Source organism: Lissotriton vulgaris, chromosome 4_1 (genome assembly GCF_964263255.1).
Source record: "Lissotriton vulgaris chromosome 4_1, aLisVul1.2, whole genome shotgun sequence".
NCBI classification, from domain to species: domain Eukaryota; kingdom Metazoa; phylum Chordata; class Amphibia; order Caudata; family Salamandridae; genus Lissotriton; species Lissotriton vulgaris.
In genome coordinates this window covers 627,421,359-627,439,579 of record NC_141691.1, presented here as the reverse complement: position 1 = coordinate 627,439,579, position 18,221 = coordinate 627,421,359, and positions in this window count along the sequence as shown.

Sequence of the window (18,221 nt, the reverse complement as noted above, 5' to 3'; positions counted from 1 at the left end):
ATTTATTATAAGGATTTGTTACAGTATTTCAGAGGTGTTCTGTTGGTTCTATTAGGAGCATTGTATAAAAAACTGTTTGGATAAATCATCTGTTGTTTGAACCCAACAGAACCGATATTTTCTAAATTACACATTACCCAGGTTCTGAGGGACACAGGGTCAACCCCCGTTGTTTTTATAAAAACATGCAAATGTATTGGCTATGTCGATTTAATGGCTGTTTATGTGGTGACATACAATCTTAAAACCGTTGTGTGACTTTCACCACAGAAGGAAAGCATGTGGGTGACCCAGAAATGGGAGGCATGTGAGGGACCAAGGAGTCACTGATTCTAAGCCCACTCTGCATCTCATCTCTGCCTTTTGTCTACCCACCACCATCTATTGCAACCTCCTTCACACACACTTCCATTTATGTTCTTATTCTCTGGACTTCTCTTTGCAGATTCCTATAATAGAGTTTTCCTCCATACCATCCTGAAAGCCATCTAAGAGTCCATTTGACTCTCAGCGCAGCAGTCTGTGGGTGTATTGACTGTCTGAGCTTAGAGCAACATGTTTATCTGAAGTAATGGATGGCAAGACACACAACCTTTTGAAACTGGAAAAAAGAGAAGCAAATACAAACGTAGTGAAGTGTATTATTGCCACACTAACTACAGAAACTCTTCTTATACACAGTTCCTCTTTTCATGTAACCTTTATTTGTGTTTTAATATTTAACAGTGCAATGCAACAGGATAAACATGGAGAACAAGACTGGACAAAGCTCCTTGTACGGAGCATACAATAAGATAAGAGTGGTATGATAACAACAGTTCCCTGGAAGTGGACAGGGGTGACCATAACATAAGATCCCATTGTGGATCAGAGTATCCCCAGTAGGGGAAACAGAGAGAGGCATCCTACCAAATTGACTTAGTTTTTCTGAAAGGTTTTGGAAAACAGGAAGTATAGTGCACCATCCGAAGAAACGAAGGCTTACCTTCTCCTCTACCAACACCTTTTCAAATATACTTTTTGCTAATTTTCCATGTGATGTGTTCCAAAGGAAGGGAAAGATCATGACATTTGAGCTAAGACTAGATTCTGTCCTTAGAAGGCCAACCAAAGTTCTTATGTGATCGGAACACATCAACATGACACCCCGAACTTATTATGTAATTGAAATAATTGAGCATACAGGTGCTATAGCAAATGAGTTAGAGAATTAGGGCCAGATGTATCAAAGGGTTTTGCCCATTCTGTGTCTATGGGGAAATGTGTTGATACATATGGCCCTAACGCTTTTACACTTACAACATATCTCCTACGACACACAAAATAATGTGTTAAATCTATCAGAAAAAAGACATTGGTACCTTATTATTTTTAGAATTTTTGACGTATGCAAAACTTTGTTATATTGATCCAAATGAATTAAAACATTGGATTCATAGATATGTTAAAATTTTTCTGCAGTGTATGCTAAAATATAAACACTTACATTTAAAAGAGTTAGGCATTAGAAAATGTAACTATTTGCACATGTTTCTATACATCAATTAGTTAATCCTAGTTTGGATTTTGTGTTAGTGATATAATATTCCCCATGTCCCTGGTGGCTTACAATGGTCCCTTACATAATATAGAAAGCTTCCCTTATCCCCCCGCTCCTTTCCATTTCTCAATATTTCCTCTATTCTTCATCCTGATCTTCTTCTCTATGCCTCTACACTTCCTCTATTTTCCATTAAAAATCTATGAGCCTCATCAGACTGCCACTCTTCGTGGAATCTACTACATTTCCTAAACCTCTAGAATAAATAGACACGTTGTTAGTCAAATTTGAGCAGTCAAAGGAGCCTCCAAGTAGCACTCTAATTTGCATATGTATTTAACCCGTGAATCTCTGCGTGACTTGATCAACCTGATAACCTCAGCATGTAGAGAATATTACATTGATGACAAAACATTAAGTTATTTTTTGAGCAACACCTTGAAGAAAGAATGAAGACATGGTAACATGGTTGGGCACCTTTGTACTGACTGTTGTGGTACCATTAGGCCTGCATGCAATCAGCTTTCCCTCCATGGAATTGCCTTGATGGTCCGAGGTTGTGGTGTCAGACAGAGGAAGTTCAAGGATTTCTACAACAATGTTGTCCCATTGCAGGGTTAGATTGGTCCTTTTGGATAAAAGGAAGACCTCAGCTAGGCTATGGGGACAAAATGTTTATTTTCAGAGCATCCTCAAACCATTCAACCTGAAGGCACAGCACATCATTTTCAAGTAGCCTCATACATACTTAGCTGTTGTGGAAAATTAATTCGGCCTGGGCGGTGAACTCAGCTCAGTTCATGGAGTTTGCAGTGTTTTCTGCACTTTGTGGAGCACACAGAGTTCACAGAATGGAGTTTTTTCCTTGCTCGCCAATGCTAAGTTGGTAAGCGAGGGAGATCCAATGCTAGATCACCTCCCAGCGAGCTTTCTCAACACGGGTGGTTGCAGATGGTCATGACCGCTCATCTTGAAAAAGCATCCATTCATGTTGAGGAAGCTGCTGCTAAAGTAGAACATCTACTCGAATGGCAGAAAAAAGCAGCACCCTCTTACACTGTGCATGATGCCATTCATGCTGATTTTCCTCAGAATGAATGTCTTGATCTAATGCACTCTGCCACTTATGAAACTCTGTTTTGCATGGCAGAGTTTTTGGTCACTTCGCAGAGTTGCACGTAGCTGTACTCCACAAACTTCGCCCAGGCTTAAAAATTAATTCTCCTGGCTACTGTGCAGAACATGAAAATCTTTAAAAGTTTATGACTTTTATTAAGAATCACCTGTAAAATGTATAATCTTTTAGCCAATGTATTTAGTAAATTGTGCTGTAAAATAAACAATTTGGTCTTATTTTTTAAGAGCTATCCTCAAAGGGAGGTATTAGAAACCCTTGCAGACAATGAGGTTGCCTATAAACGTGTATGGGCCATATGTATCAAGCTATTTTGTGATCGCAAACACTGAAAATCTCAAACGAACAGTGTTTGCGACTGTCCTATGTATGTATGTATAACATAGGTTCACATTGCAAAATAGGATTTAGCAAAAATTGCGAATACCAATTTTTCTAGTCCTGAAATCTGCAAATAATCATTGCGGATTCGCAATCTGCAACACCCATTTTGTGGAAATCGCAAATAGTGTAATCGCAGTTTGCGAATTGGCAAACAGATGTATGAAAAAAACGCAAGTTGGGAATCCGTGAGATTCGCAATTTTGCACATGGATTTTACCACCAACTCAAAGCAGGTGGTACCTTGGTACAACCTATTTAACCAAGCACACAATGCAACAGAGACTTCCACAATGGCAGTGCTGTATGTAATAGCCAGGAGGATGCGAATTCGGGCTGCAGCACAGAGAAAGAGGTGACAGGAACAGATCTTCAGAGTGCGCATCACTCTGTTTCAGTTGCTGACGAGGAGATCCATGAGAAGTATAGGTTGGACTCCATTATGGACCTGATAGATGAGCTGAAATCCCTGCTGGAACACCCAGCACACAGGACCCAAACCGATCCAGCCCATGTGCATATCCTGTGTTCACTGCACTTAATGGCATCAGGGAGTTTCCCACGGGGTGATAGCAGCAGCAGATGAGGTCTCCCAGAGTTGCCTGTCATGCTTCTTCCATGCATTTCAGGATGCAATGGTACAGAGACTACATCATCACATCCAATTCCCCAGCACACAACAGGCATTACAGCAAACAAAACAGGACTTCTACCAGAATGCACAATTTCCCCCGTAATTGGCTGCATAGATGGAACTCATGTAGCCCTCTCACCCATCAAACAATGAGTATGTATTCAGGAACCACAAATCTTATCATTCACTAAACATAGAGGCCATCATCAATGCCAAAAATATCAGCAACGATATTGTTGCCAAACACCCGGGCAGTACACACTACTCATTTATATTTAGACATAGTGGGATATACAGAGATCTCGCTGCTGGCGATTTTGGTGAGGGCTACCTGCTAGGTAAAAGCATGCCTAACATTCTAACATACAGTTAATGTCTGGAGTGAGAGGACAGTGATTGACCTCATGTCTTTCATCTTGTAGGAGACAGTGCATATGCAGTGCTGGACTTCATCCTAACACCATACCTCAATCCAGCCAATGCAAGGGAGCGAAGATTTAATTGCGCACACAAATCTATGCGCTGTGTAATTGAGGGGACATTTGGGATACTGAAGAGCCGGTTCCGCTTCCTGCTTAAAAGCAGAGGAGCATGACAATACAGCCCAGAGACCTGCTGCAGGATTGTGGCCACTTGTGCCATGCTCCACAACATAGCTACGAGAAAAGGCATTCCAGTAGAACTTACTGATACAGATGCATCTGAGGATGAGGGCCCAGGTCCGCCTTGCAGACCTGCAGGTGGTGTTGGGGCAGCTGCTGGATGACAGAGACGTGATGAGATTACACAAAACTATGTCTAGGTGAGTAATGATGCCACAATGCAAAATATTTTTTTGTGCACGACTGTGTTCAATTAATCCTTTAGCGAAAGGATAATTTCGGTCATACAGCCTGACAGACACATCTTGTGTGTCACAGGATGTTTATTTATTTATTTAATTTATAGAGCACCCTATCACCTTACAGGCATCCTGGCGCTAAGCAGCTCAAAGTACAGAATAAGAATGTGCCCAACGCCGACAGCCAACTATGTCTTGGGGAACAGCCAGGTTTTCAAACTCCTTTTAAATGGAAGGAGGTCCATGGTTTGTCTAATCTCCCACAGGAGTTCGTTCCAAAGTTTGGCAGCTGCCACACCAAAGGATCTACCACCTGACCTGACTTTCCTAAACCTTGGTACCTTCACCAATCTTGCCGAGGAGGAGCGGAGACTTCTCGTAGGAACATACCATTCAAAAGTTCTCTGCGTGAGGGCAGGTCCCAGCCCATGAAGGGCTTAAACCTCTTCGATACTCATGACGAGCTCAGCTCGTCATGAGGTACACCTCTCGTGTGCTCAAGACGAGCTCAGCTCGTCATGAACAATGGGATTTCATCAACACCAGCACCGGAGAAAAATAACACCAGCATCGATGGTGCTAAAAACAAGACACAGTGGCCACAGTGCATGTATGAAGGTGAAACACAAGTCCACATGCAATGGGTTGCTTCACCTATTAGGTTTCCTCAGTGGTAGCAGGTTATTTTTTATGGGAACGGCCTGCTGGTGCACGCTAAGGGTGCTGACTGCTCTCCCTTTACTCATCAGGTGTTGTGCCCTGCCTCCCATTGCGCAATTTGGTTTCAGGAACTGGTGGGGTGATGCTACTCCTGCTTGACAGCTCCTTTCTATCACCTGAGCCCAGGAGTCCTGTGCCACCTGTGATAGCTGTCTGCAGCTGTTCCACTGCGGTCGTCACCTGCACCAGGCCTTTGGCCACATCCTGGCTGCAGTGGGCCATCTCAGCTTGCATGCTCACTGAGCGGCGTGAAAGCAGGAACGTGGCAGTACATAAGCGGCTGACGGTCTTGCTGTAGGTGTCCAAACAGCTGTAGAGACGTTGTCTGCCCCTGCATCTGGCTGCCTGGTCTAGCTCCATTGTGGCACACATCTCTTTGATTGCGCCCGTCATTTCCCTGATGCCCTCCCTCCTGTCATTCAGGTTGTGGTTGACTGAGACCAGCTTCTGGTGTATTGACCTCATTGATCTTATTTGCAGGCACTGTATCTTGACCATGCTGCCTTCCAGTCCAGCAACACTGTGTGTTCCTCATCAGCAGCAGCGCTGGTGCTCGCCTTTGGCCTGCATCTCACACATGTTTCCTCCCTATGGTGCAGAGTGGCCATCGCGGCTCGTGGAGGGAGTGCTGCAGGGCGGAGGAGGAGCAGGGTGTGGGGTAGTAAACTACTGCATACGGCCAAACAGAAGTAAGTAAACAAATAAATAAATAAAACAAATTTCATTGCACGCAATGTATTTCCAAATGCGATGCAGTGCACACAACAAAATTTGTTTTATATATTTATTTCTTTACTTACCTCCGTTCTGCTGTATTCTGAAGTTTACTACCCCCTACACTCCTCCCCCGGCCTTCCGCACCGCCCCGCAGCACTCCCTCCACGAGCTGCTATTGGAGAGTGGGCTGTTCCTGGACCTGTGCTGCACGCTGGCCCGGGTCCCGCTGGGCATCTTCCCCTATGGACTATGGCTCTGCCTCTAACAGTGGCAGTGGCGGCACAATACGCTGTCTCCTTGGGACAGGTATTGTCAGTGTGGTTTCATCGGTGTCCTCTTGCCCTGCCTGCTCCTATGTATGTGCGGCCTCCTCAGCTTCTGCACTGTCATCCTGTGTTTCAGGTGGTACTGTGAATGAAAAGACACATTTTAATTTTGTGTTCCGCTCAGCATTGTTCAGTGAATAAAATTGTCTGATTTTGTTTTAGTTAAGTACTGTCTAGCGTTGTTTGCGTTTACTGATTTACTCATACTGCTTCTACATCGCTGTGTCTCATTGCTCCACTGTATGATGCATGTGACTACATCTTCCATGATGCATTGCTGGGTGTGCTGGGAAAAGTGTACTGGAGTAGAATATGTACATTGTAGTTGGTGCATTCCTGAATGAGGGATTGGGATGGTGATGTGTGAGGCATTATTTGGCACGCGTCTTACCTTGTCTGGTGTTCGAAGTGCCGGAACTGTCAATGTCAGCCACACCACTGACACTCTCTAGCTGAAGGGTGGACTCCACCAACTCCTCAAGGGGTGTAGATTCTGTTTCAGTTAAAATTCCCCCACCAGTCTTCTTAGCCTCTGCCAGCCTGGTTGCTACCTTGTCCTTGAACCTGGAGCGCATATCATACCATCGCTTGTGCAGATCCTCCACCGAGAGCTGGGTTAGATCGATGGCATTTACCTGTGCCTGGATGTCCAGCCATATTTTTCTCTTTCTTGACTCTGGCACACAGAGGGACTTCTTTCCAAATAGCAGCTCATGGTGGTCATGCTTCGACCGATTCTGTACTGGAGAAGGCTCTGGACTACACCTGAGCTTTCCCATTATGCTGAGGGGTTTCTAGATATCATCAAAGCGGATATATTCCATAAAAACGGGTGGCTTAAATCTTACCTCTCTTACCGACCTGTCTTTCAACTGACCAGCGGACCGCGGATTACAGCACACCAGCGGGAGCCCTTAGTGCCTGCTGCTGCCGCCACGCCTCGCCGGACCTGCTTCGCGGGTCCCGCTTCGCGGTCAGCAGCGGCCAGTCAAGTATTGCGAGGGTGGTTGTTGCTGCTGAAATCGACCGGCAGGGCTGCAAGCTCGTAGCGGGGGACTCCAAGGACCAGGAGCCCCCGCGCGCCCGTCTCCACCTGGGCTGCTCTCCCTGCCGGCCCCACCCCCACCTGACTAGTTTAAAGAACCGCTGCGCCTTACATCAGCGGATTGCCTCTCTTACCGACCTGCCTTTCAACTGACCAGCGGACCGCGGATTACAGCACACCAGCGGGAGCCCTTAGTGCCTGCTGCTGCCGCCACGCCTCGCCGGACCCGCTTCGCGGGTCCCGCTTCGCGGTCAGCAGCGGCCAGTCAAGTATTGCGAGGGGGGTTGTTGCTGCTGAAATCGACCGGCAGGGCTGCGAGCTCGTAGCGGGGGACTCCAAGGACCAGGAGCCCCCGCGCGCCCGTCTCCACCTGGGCTGCTCTCCCTGCCGGCCCCACCCCCACCTGACTAGTTTAAAGAACCGCCGCGCCTTACATCAGCGGATTGCCTCTCTTACCGACCTGCCTTTCAACTGACCAGCGGACCGCGGATTACAGCACACCAGCGGGAGCCCTTAGTGCCTGCTGCTGCCGCCACGCCTCGCCGGACCCGCTTCGCGAGTCCCGCTTCGCGGTCAGCAGCGGCCAGTCAAGTATTGCGAGGGGGGTTGTTGCTGCTGAAATCGACCGGCAGGGCTGCGAGCTCGTAGCGGGGGACTCCAAGGACCAGGAGCCCACGCGCGCCCGTCTCCACCTGGGCTGCTCTCCCTGCCGGCCCCACCCCCTCGGCCTCCAATCAAATACCTACAAAGGGAAACATACATCCCCGCTGCGCGGGAGCGCGCGGGAGGGCGCCGGGAGAAGCCCGGGACAAGGGCGGGACCGTCTGTGGCCGTCCGGGGCCGAGGGAGGCCGGGCTGGGCCCACTCCCTAACACTCTACATTACGGATTAGCCAAGGTACTGTTTATATTATACAAAATTTGTGGACTTCCGATATTGTCTGCCCCTGAACACTGTCGTCTGGTCCATTATCTGTAGTGTACCTCCATTCTTCTCCTCGTTGCCAGACGGGGATCAGAAGGGTTTTACGAGCCCTTACTGAATCGCCCAGGTACAAGGTCTAGTAGGGGGGGATAAACGCCACAGAATAGGACTATAATTAGAATACATGGTCTTTACTAGATGTTTTGTTTGTTGATTGATCTTGCCTTGCAGGTGGCTCATTGAGACCGTTTGGGATTGATCTTTAGGCTACCTCTAAGATTATTACACATTTGAACCCTAGCAGTTCTTGTAATTGACCTCGGATCTGAGTTTATTTAACTTATAAACTGTACATATTGTATGATATTGTCTTATCTTTTGTCTTGCTAGAATTGTAGCCTGCTTCTATCACCCTATATCATCTACCTGTGTAGTACGTGACCTCAGAACCTACCCTCACTTACTTGTAATTATGTCTAAAAAATCGGCCTCTGTCACCCCAGCACCACTTAAAACCCTTGACTCCTTCCTAGTACAAGTGGTTAAAAAAATAAATAATGACAGAAGGGAATCTTTAGGTCTGAGTCAATCGCCAATTTTGGTTCCATTGAGCCCTGACCCCAGTACACAAACTCCTGATACCCCACTGCCTGACCCTTCAATTCTCATACCTGATGCTAACTTAATTAGTTTGGAGGCAGATGACGGAAACTCTGATTTGTTAGCTGATCAGTCAACAAACGTTGTGTCTGACGTTGACCAGCAGCAAAATACTGTTGCAGAGATTCCCTCATCTTCTTCCCCTGTTATGCGTCCTATGAGAAATTGTAGAAAAGCTCAAGCCAAAGGGGGGGGGAAAACAGCTAGGAAAGAAAAAGATTACCTCACCCCCTAGACATAAAGGAAACAATGTGGAGCGTGAAGACGTTGATGTGCTCAAACAAATCATCGATGATGATCTATTTAATAGGATTTCAGACATGATAGACATTAAAATTAAAACCATCATCAAGCCTCTTATCGGGAAGATTGACAAACTAACATCCGAAATAAAAAAGATGGGAGGGTTGCAAAATAAGTTGGCGAATGATTTGGAGAACTTAGCCATCGAAGTTAGCAAACCTGTAGTTGCCGTGGAGGAAGACCAGGGTGTTGCTCCAGGCCCTACGGATAGTCTACAACAGCCCATCCCGGAAGGCCAATTACTACCATCTGCGCCCACCCATGATGCAACTAGAGAGCCCCCCACACCACATCCCATGGCACCAACCCCATTGCACTTAGGGGATGATTCCTCACAATTTATTTTGGAAGCCTCACCATTAGTACTGGTATTGGCGAATGTCCCTGTTTCATCTCAGGAGCAAAAAGAATCCGCCCAAGGACTTAAGGACAAAGCTCTATATTGGCTTACCAATAATATGCGTATGGCAGACCAGGGAGACGACCAGTTAGCTGGGGAAATCATCATGGCAAGGAGGGTATCATGGATTGGGAATAAGACTAAGAAATTTAATGGGGACTGTGTTATATTAAATTTTGCTAGCGCAGAAGTACTCCCTAACATTCTTGCTAACATCCTCCCACCGCAACGTAGAACTGGATCCATAATTCCCCTTACCCTGAAATTCTTTTACACTGAGACCCAGATGGCGACTTCCTCCAATATCTCCAGGCCTAGAAGGAATGCCAGAATTGCTCATTGGGGTGGGGAAATTAGGCCCAGATTTAACAACAACCATTCTCGCCCCATGAGTAGTCGTGGGTTAGGGCAACACAACTTCCCAACGGCAAGAACACCAGGGCCATTTTGGCCCAATATAAATAGGTGGGGATTAAATACTCCAGGCTATGATAACAGAGGCCAGGGCAATGGGTTTATGCCTAGGCAAGGGAATGAACATTTTTCAATACGACCTAACACTCCCCAGCCTATGTGGAATCCAGCAACAAACGGATGGGGTCAGGTGCCCACTCCCTTTGATTGGGGACTGGGTATGGGAAACAGATACGGGGTTTTGTCGGGCCTAAACGACTGTGACTGACATACAGACGTCACGAACCAGGGAGTAGACGTCATAGCCCAACAATTGGATCAGACACATGCCCAGTCAGTGCACGAAGGCCATAACGCAATTCTGAACGATCACCCAATATCCATATTTCAACTGCCCGACCACAGTCCGACCCTGGGTTGGGGTAGTGCGAACCTGCATAGTTCTTTGGATGTAGGACTTAATGAACCGATCCAAACTCCCCGAGAGCCTGAAGTGGCATCAGCTCCGTGCCTAGTATCCGAGACATCCATGGATTCTTGTAGGCTAATGAGCTGGAATATAGCGGGGCTAAATGGTAAACGTCAGGATAAATCTTGGTCAAGCTTTGTCCTAGGCCACCACATTATTGCCCTTCAGGAAACTTGGGACACTTCTGACAATCTGTGGTGGGACGGTTTTATCAGCTTCACCAAAGCTGCTGTCCATAGCCGCATGGGGAGGGCCAAGGGAGGCCTTTTATTTCTGTTTTCCCTAGATTTAAAGGGTAGCTGCAGGCAGATCGACACCGACTCCCCCAATATCCTGTTGGTCGAAAGAGTGATTAAAAACACTAGTAGGACTATTTTTATAAATTTCTATAATTCAGGGAACAGTGATTACAGAGGCCGTAATATTAGTGATTTGGATAGTATTTTAAACACGGTCAGTCAGAATAACACGCTTGATACAGATTATATTTTATTAGGCGATTTTAACATTCATCCGTGCAATTTAAATTGCAGGAGAAGCAGTCCTGATGGGGATGATGGGCCTGAGGGACCCCATTTTGAACATTCCACTGAGGGAGAGGAGTTGGAGGATTTTCTTGCCAATTTTGACCTCTATGAACCTGATGGTGGCATTAGACAGCCAACCTTTACTGGTACCCCTCATGGTACCATTATTGATTATATATTTGTATCCCTAAGCACTCTTACTCGGGTCAATGCCTACCGCACCACACAATCACACTTTAGTGACCATAACCCTGTAGAGTTAGAAGTGGCTTGGGGAGGCAATATAGGACCATCCCCACTGAAAATAACCACTCATCCCTTAAGGACAACTGGCCAAGGAAGACGCTTGAAATGGGCAAAGGTGGTTCCAGAAGAATTTTATGCCAAAAATTTCTCAAAGATTAAGGGGCAGGTGGAGGTTTGTAAAAATTCTTGCGCTCAGGGTCAAGAAGTCGTAGAGGCTTTTGAAGCCATATGTGTGCAGGTATCACAGGACCTCTTGGTAAAGACTAAAAACGTAATTCCAGGAAATAAGCGCTGGTTCGATTCAGCATGCTCAAAAGCGCATAGATCATTATTGGTAGCTCTAAAAAGTATCCCCAGGGCAAATGATGAGATTACCAGACTCAGGAAAATTTACAAATTAGCAATAAAAAAACGAAAGGACACCATTAAAAAAGAAGCATGGGAGGACCTCCTTTCGGCAGCAGTTCTGAAGAATAGCAAAAAATTCTGGGAGATTATTAAGCAGCCCTTCTTCTCAGATGATGATAATGATATCATGGACTGCGTTATTCCTGATGAAAAATGGCTATCTCACTTTAAAAACGTTTACGGGGATACTGCAGATGCAACTACAGACACCCTGCTGACAAGATCAGCCACCTGCTCCATCATCTTTAACCAAGACGAGGTGGAGAAAGCCATTATGTCCACCACTAAGCACAAGGCACCTGGCCCTGACGGCGTGCCTGCCGACTTTTTTATGTACTCCCCAAAACTGTGGGCCGAAGTTTTGGCAAATGTGTTTAATGCAGTGAATGACAATCTTGTACCTGTATCATGGAACACCTCTACCATTGTCCCCATTTTTAAAAAAGGCCAGTGGGACGATCCAGGCTGTTATAGGCCTATATCCCTTCTGGATTCTTCGGTAAAAATTTTAGGCAGAGTCCTCCTATCTAGGCTGAGGGAGAATGTTGAGGGCTGTGGTGGATTGTCCGAAATCCAATATGGATTTAGGGAATAAAGGGGTACTATTGAACAGTGCATTAACTTACATATGCTCATTTCCAAATACACTATAGCCAAGGAGGGGTCTTTGTATCTTGCATTCATGGACCTCTCCTCGGCTTTTGACTTAGTCAATAGGACTAAGTTGTGGTCCATCCTGTTGGAGATAGGCATAGATGAGGCATTGGTCACCTTTATGTCCTCCCTGCACCAAGAACTCTACTCGAGTGTACGCGTGACTAACGAGGGCAGGTGCACCGCTCTCTTTAGATCCTTAAGGGGCGTGCGGCAGGGCTGCATTTTGGCCCCCTTACTCTTTACCATCTACATCAATGGCCTGGGCGCGCACCTAGAGGGGCAGGAAGCCGACGTCCCGCGTGTTGGAGCAATAAAGATCCCGGCACTCCTATACGCGGATGATGCCGTGCTGATCGCCCGCACGGGAGTTGGCCTCCAGTGCCTATTGAATGCTTTTGGCACGTTTATGGACCAATTAGACCTTAAAATAAACGTAGCCAAGTCACACACTATGGTGGTGGGCCTAGAATGTCGTAGGAAGAGAACCAAAACATTTACTTGTAGGGGGGACCTGGTCTCTAGGGTATCCACATTTCCCTATTTAGGCATATTGTTCGATCAGAAAGGGACTTGGGGACCACAGGTTAGAGCTAAGAGACTGGCCGTCACACGATCATCCTCAGCAATCTTGAGTTTTGCTGGTAGGCTAGGAGCCAGGCCTATGGAAGCCATTTTAAAAATCTACAATAGCAAATCCGTGGCCATCGCACTATATGGCTCCGCACTGTGGGGATACGCAAATGTGGAGCCAATACAGAGAGCAGGGAATGGATTCATCAGAGCCCTGCTCTCTGTACCTCAGTCCACTCCAACGTATTCCATACATAAAGAAGTTGGCCTCCAGTTTCTCTCAGATAAGTTGAGCATGGCCCCTCTGATTCTTTGGCTAAAAATATGGATGAACGAAGAACTCCCATTAAACCACAAGATCCTGACTGATGTCCTGTCCCTTGATAAATCTAACAGAATTCCCTGGCTGGCCTATCTGGCAAAGGCTTTTTCTGATCTAGGTCGTCCGGAGCTTTTTACCTCTCCGGAGTCCATTAGGATCCAAGATCTTGATTCAGTCAAAAAGTCTTTTATGGGGAGGAGGGAGATGTGCCGTGAAGAGAGTGAACTAGCAAAGCCGGCAGTGAGGGCTCATTGCCTGCTGCTTACTTCACCTTCACTCGCACCATACCTTGGTTATGTTACACTCCCTTTCCACAGGTTTCTTTTAACCAAATTTAGATTTAATTTGCTGCATTATTATTTAGGCTCTTTTAACAATTGGCAGAAACCAGAATTAGCCCCGCCCTGTAGCTGTGACCAGTTCTCAGTGCAAGACACAATGCATTTTGTTATGTTTTGTGGTTTATATTTAGAGCCTAGGAGAAAATTCTTGTTGCCAATTCTCAAGAAGGCCGGCTTCACACAGGTGAGACCGGCTTTGCTCTACTTACAATTACTACCTAACCCTCACATTACTTTTTGCGTTGCCAAATTCCTGGTAGCCGCCTCAAGGGCGAAAGCTGTCTGCCAAGATTAGCTATTATTGCTTAACACATTTTTTTCTTAATTCGTTTATTATTAATCTTAAATCTGTTGCTAAATTTCTGTATTATGCGTATTATGACAAATCTTGCATGAAATGTATTTTATTGTTCATCTCTTTGTATGGTTTTTAACAAGCCGAATAAAGATATTTTGACTGACTGGGTGGCTTAAATTGTTGAAAGCAATCTTGAATGAGCTTGGAATGGGTTTGTTTTGGTCAGACCCAGCTGGAGCAATATTCCATACTAAAAGTGCTCTGAAAGAAATTTATTGGGAAAAGGTAGCCTCTCGGGGCTGGAGTAGCACTAGTTTAGGATCTATGACTGAAGGATTCTTAGAGGCTAAGTTGTATCCGTCTCTGGAACCCTACTGGGATAGTATAACTAAACCTGGATATAGAAAACTTCTCTTCCAATTGAGAGCAGGTTCACTCCCCCTCAGATTTTTGACAGCTAAATGGGAAGGTGGGTTGAGTGTTAGTTGCCCTGTTTGTGGTTCCACTAAAGAAACTACGGGCCATTTTTTATTTTCTTGCACAGCCTACTCGGACCCAAGTGAGGAAAATCCTAATTTTAACACTTTCGTTATTCACAGAAGGCATTTAGGAGTCCGAAAGTTAGGAGTCCTAACTTTACTTCTCCTAGACTGAGAAAAATCCTAACTTTAAGACTTTTGGTATTCACAGAAGGCATTTAGGAGTCCTAACTTTACTACTACTAAACTGAGAAAAATCCTAACTTTAGGACTTTCGGTATTCACAGAAGGCATTGAGGAGTCCTAAAGTTAGGACTCCTAGCTTCTGTGAATACCGAAATGAGTAAGTGTCTTCTGTGAATACCAAAATGAGTAAGTGCCTTTTGTGAATACGAAAATGGTAGTAAGTTTAGGATTTTGTCTTAAGTTAGTTCTGTAAACCGGGCCCACTGTGTTTGGCTAGAGCTATTGTTAAATGTGACAAGTGAAATGTTATCTCAAAATAACTGGCCACAGCCAGAATTTTGAATATGTAAAAACATCTCTTCGTAAGAGTGAGTCGAAGTCTGGTGGCAGATCCAACAACCCCAGAATTAGCATTTCGAAAATGTCAGCTGAAAGTCCCTAGTGACAGACTTAAATGAGACTGATAGCACCAATAATACTGTACATCTACCACAGCAAGCGGTCACATCTCTCTCTCTCTCTGTCTCCCTCTTTCCCTCTCTCCTTTTTTTGATAGACTGTGCAAAAACTGAAATATAGAAGAATTGTTTTCTCTAGATTCAGAAAACTTTGGGTAACAAACGGACGCACTTCAGTCAGCCCTAGCACATATAACGTTTTCATATTACAAGAAAATCCCGGGTTATAATTGCTTTAAATTGATCAGGTTTTTTATGGCCAATAAATCAGCAGCAAACAGCAATTATTTACCAAAGGTCATTTTCCAGTGAACCACAAAATGATCTTGCTGCTAACAGAGGGAGAGCACTCAAATGGCAAACTGACAAATTGCTTAATTCCATAAAAGTTCTTGCACTGGAGCTGCGGCAAAGGATCATCTTGGAGTTAAGATTCCAAACAAGCAGGCTTGTGGTGATCTCATGGTAAAAGGGCCACACTGCTCATTGTCACCAGTTCCCACCCCAAAGGGCTGAAGAAATCAGCAACACGATCAACTGATGACCAGCGCCACTCACGGATGTGCGCAAATTGCACCAAGATTAACTGAATAAGTGTAGCAGTGCATACAGCGCTTATGCAAAGATTCACAGACACAAAAAGTGATAACTAAGGTTATCTAGTGTTCAGAATTTGCTGGGACAGTCTCAGTTTTTCACCACAAATTGCAGCTTATCACGGTTTTCAGAGAGGGTCTAATGAACAGAGAGGAAGTGGAGTTTTCTTGTGTTCCAGTGCAGCATTCCTGAGAAGCCCCTAGCCAAAGCATTTAGCTAACAGATTATACAGGATGTAAAAGTTGCATTTAATTCCCTCTATTGCCTCATTGTCCGTGTTTACTTCACATGTTAATGACTTTACCTAAGCCATTTTGAGAGAGAGAGAGAGATAGATAGATAGATAGATAGATAGATAGATAGATAGATAGATAGATAGATAGATAGATAGATAGATAGATAGATAGATAGATAGATAGATAGATAGATAGATAGATAGATAGATAGATAGATAGATAGATAGATAGATAGATAGATAGATAGATAGATAGATAGAGATAGGTGTGGCTCGGCTCACTGGTTAGAGGCAGCAGACCCGGAAGCAGAGAACGGCCCGGGACCAGAGTTCAATTCCTGACGCGGTAGGGTTGTGGACCAGGGTCAGCGGACTCGATAATTTGCGCCTCGGTGCCTACTCTAACCAGCGATCACACTCGGCAACTCTGGACATTAGCTTGCCTCATCTCTACAACGGCCCCCCACATTCGCCGGGGATGCCTGGTTTCACCTTGGAGATACCCAGAAGGGACCATCTCACAGGGATAGCCAGGACGGGTTCCCCAGCGGTCTACAGCGCCACGACGCCTCAGGGCAGCAGTGCGCTTTACAAGACACATACATTACATTACACACAGAGAGAGTGTGTGTGCTTGTGTGTGTAAGACACTGGGTACTGGGGCTAGTAGAACCTTTTCTGGATGCCCCTGGTTTAGAATGGCACAAGTTGGAGACTGAGGGCAGCTTTTCCAGGCAGTGCGAATACTTTCATTCCTATGACTCTGGGAAATGAAATGAAAATAGAGAGCTTGGGTCCAAAATGTACAGGTTTCTCTCCTGGGCTCCTGCCTCAAGTGTCACCTGAACCTTGGCTTTAGCAGGTAGAAGCTGAGAGAGCCCCGAGCCGCTGCTAGGAATGTTTCCATCACTCTGGGTACGGGAACCCTTTGAAAGGGTCTGAAATAATGTGCTTAATTGTTCAATTTGTAGGCGCAGTTAATAATAATAATAATAATGAAGTTGACGAAATATGAGCTCGTTCTGAGTTGCACAGCTTCAAACAAGGTAACTAATACAAGCAGTTATGTCTACACTGCGTAGAGCGAGAGGGCACAGAAAAAGAGGCGGGGAGAGCGTGATGAAGGAGGGGAGGATGGTAAATAATGGAGAAGAAGGGCAGGGCCTAAAGAGTGAATAGTGGTGTGGGAGGAGAGAATGACTATGCGCTCTACATGCAATACAGAAGCAATGAATCGCAGCTGCAGTTGCACTGATTATAATAACAAGCATTGGCCGCACGACCCGGCCTGGATTTGTGTCCCGCGCAAAAATTCATTAAAAAAAACGCGAGTGGTGAAGCCAGTGGTGCGTGCACGTCGCGATGTGAAAAAGTGCTGTGCACGTCGCGTGCGCCTGTGCTCGTTCTGGCAAGATGGCCGCTTTGGAAGGACTTCTTGAAGCCCTCCTAAATGTCTCTCCGAGCATTGCATGCTGCATGCGCGCTGACTCAGCGAGACCTAAAAAATGAGTTATATTCTGACTCAAACAAGAGGCAGGAATGCTAGCCCTTGATGAAATATGATTGAAAAGTTGTGTCATCAGGATCTTCAACTGCTCTACAAACGTTTGATACCATTCAGGGGGGAACCTATTGTCTCCAGCAGCGTTTTCCCTATGTATACTCTTAATGACCCCAGTTACGGCTTCATGCATAACTTATCGAACAAGACCGGGTGCTTTCCCCACAAACAATCTTGAAGAGGACCATTTCTCTAGATATTCAGCCAAAGCCTGACCTATTGGTTCTGACACTTCAGTGTGAATGTCCTCAAAGGATTTCTGGAAGAGCTGCTCTGGTTTCTTCTGGTCTTGGGCGAAGCTCAGAGTCTCTGGGTCATGCAGCTCGGTAATCTTAGCAGCAATAGCTCTAGTTTTTTAGCACCATGCCAATATCTTCCACGTATACTGACCTTCTTCACTAAGTTGTTGCCATACAGCTTTGGAATTCACAGCTCCTTTTCGAGTATTAAAAGAGTAAGGTCCTGCTTGGTCTTTCCCCATTAGCAAAAATGTTCTTCGTTGGTTGCCCTAATCAGTGTGGCTTCTGCCATGAACAGCTAATCCTGTCTGGAGAGAAACTCTTCAGTCTGATGTTTCTTTTTAAGGGTTTCTAATCAAATCACTTCAACTCGAGGCATGGCCTCACCTGCTTTCCAAACCAAATCGAGTTAGGCCACGTCCATGTTTTGTTAAAAAAACTGAGCCTTCTCCTCAATTAATATTCAAAACTCGCCGTCCAGTAGCAAAGGTTGATCCAACGAGGCACTGCTGATCGTGTAGGGTGCAAAAATAAATCAAGAGTAAGAGTCATGTGATCATCAAAACAATTGAGTACAAAATTACAGTG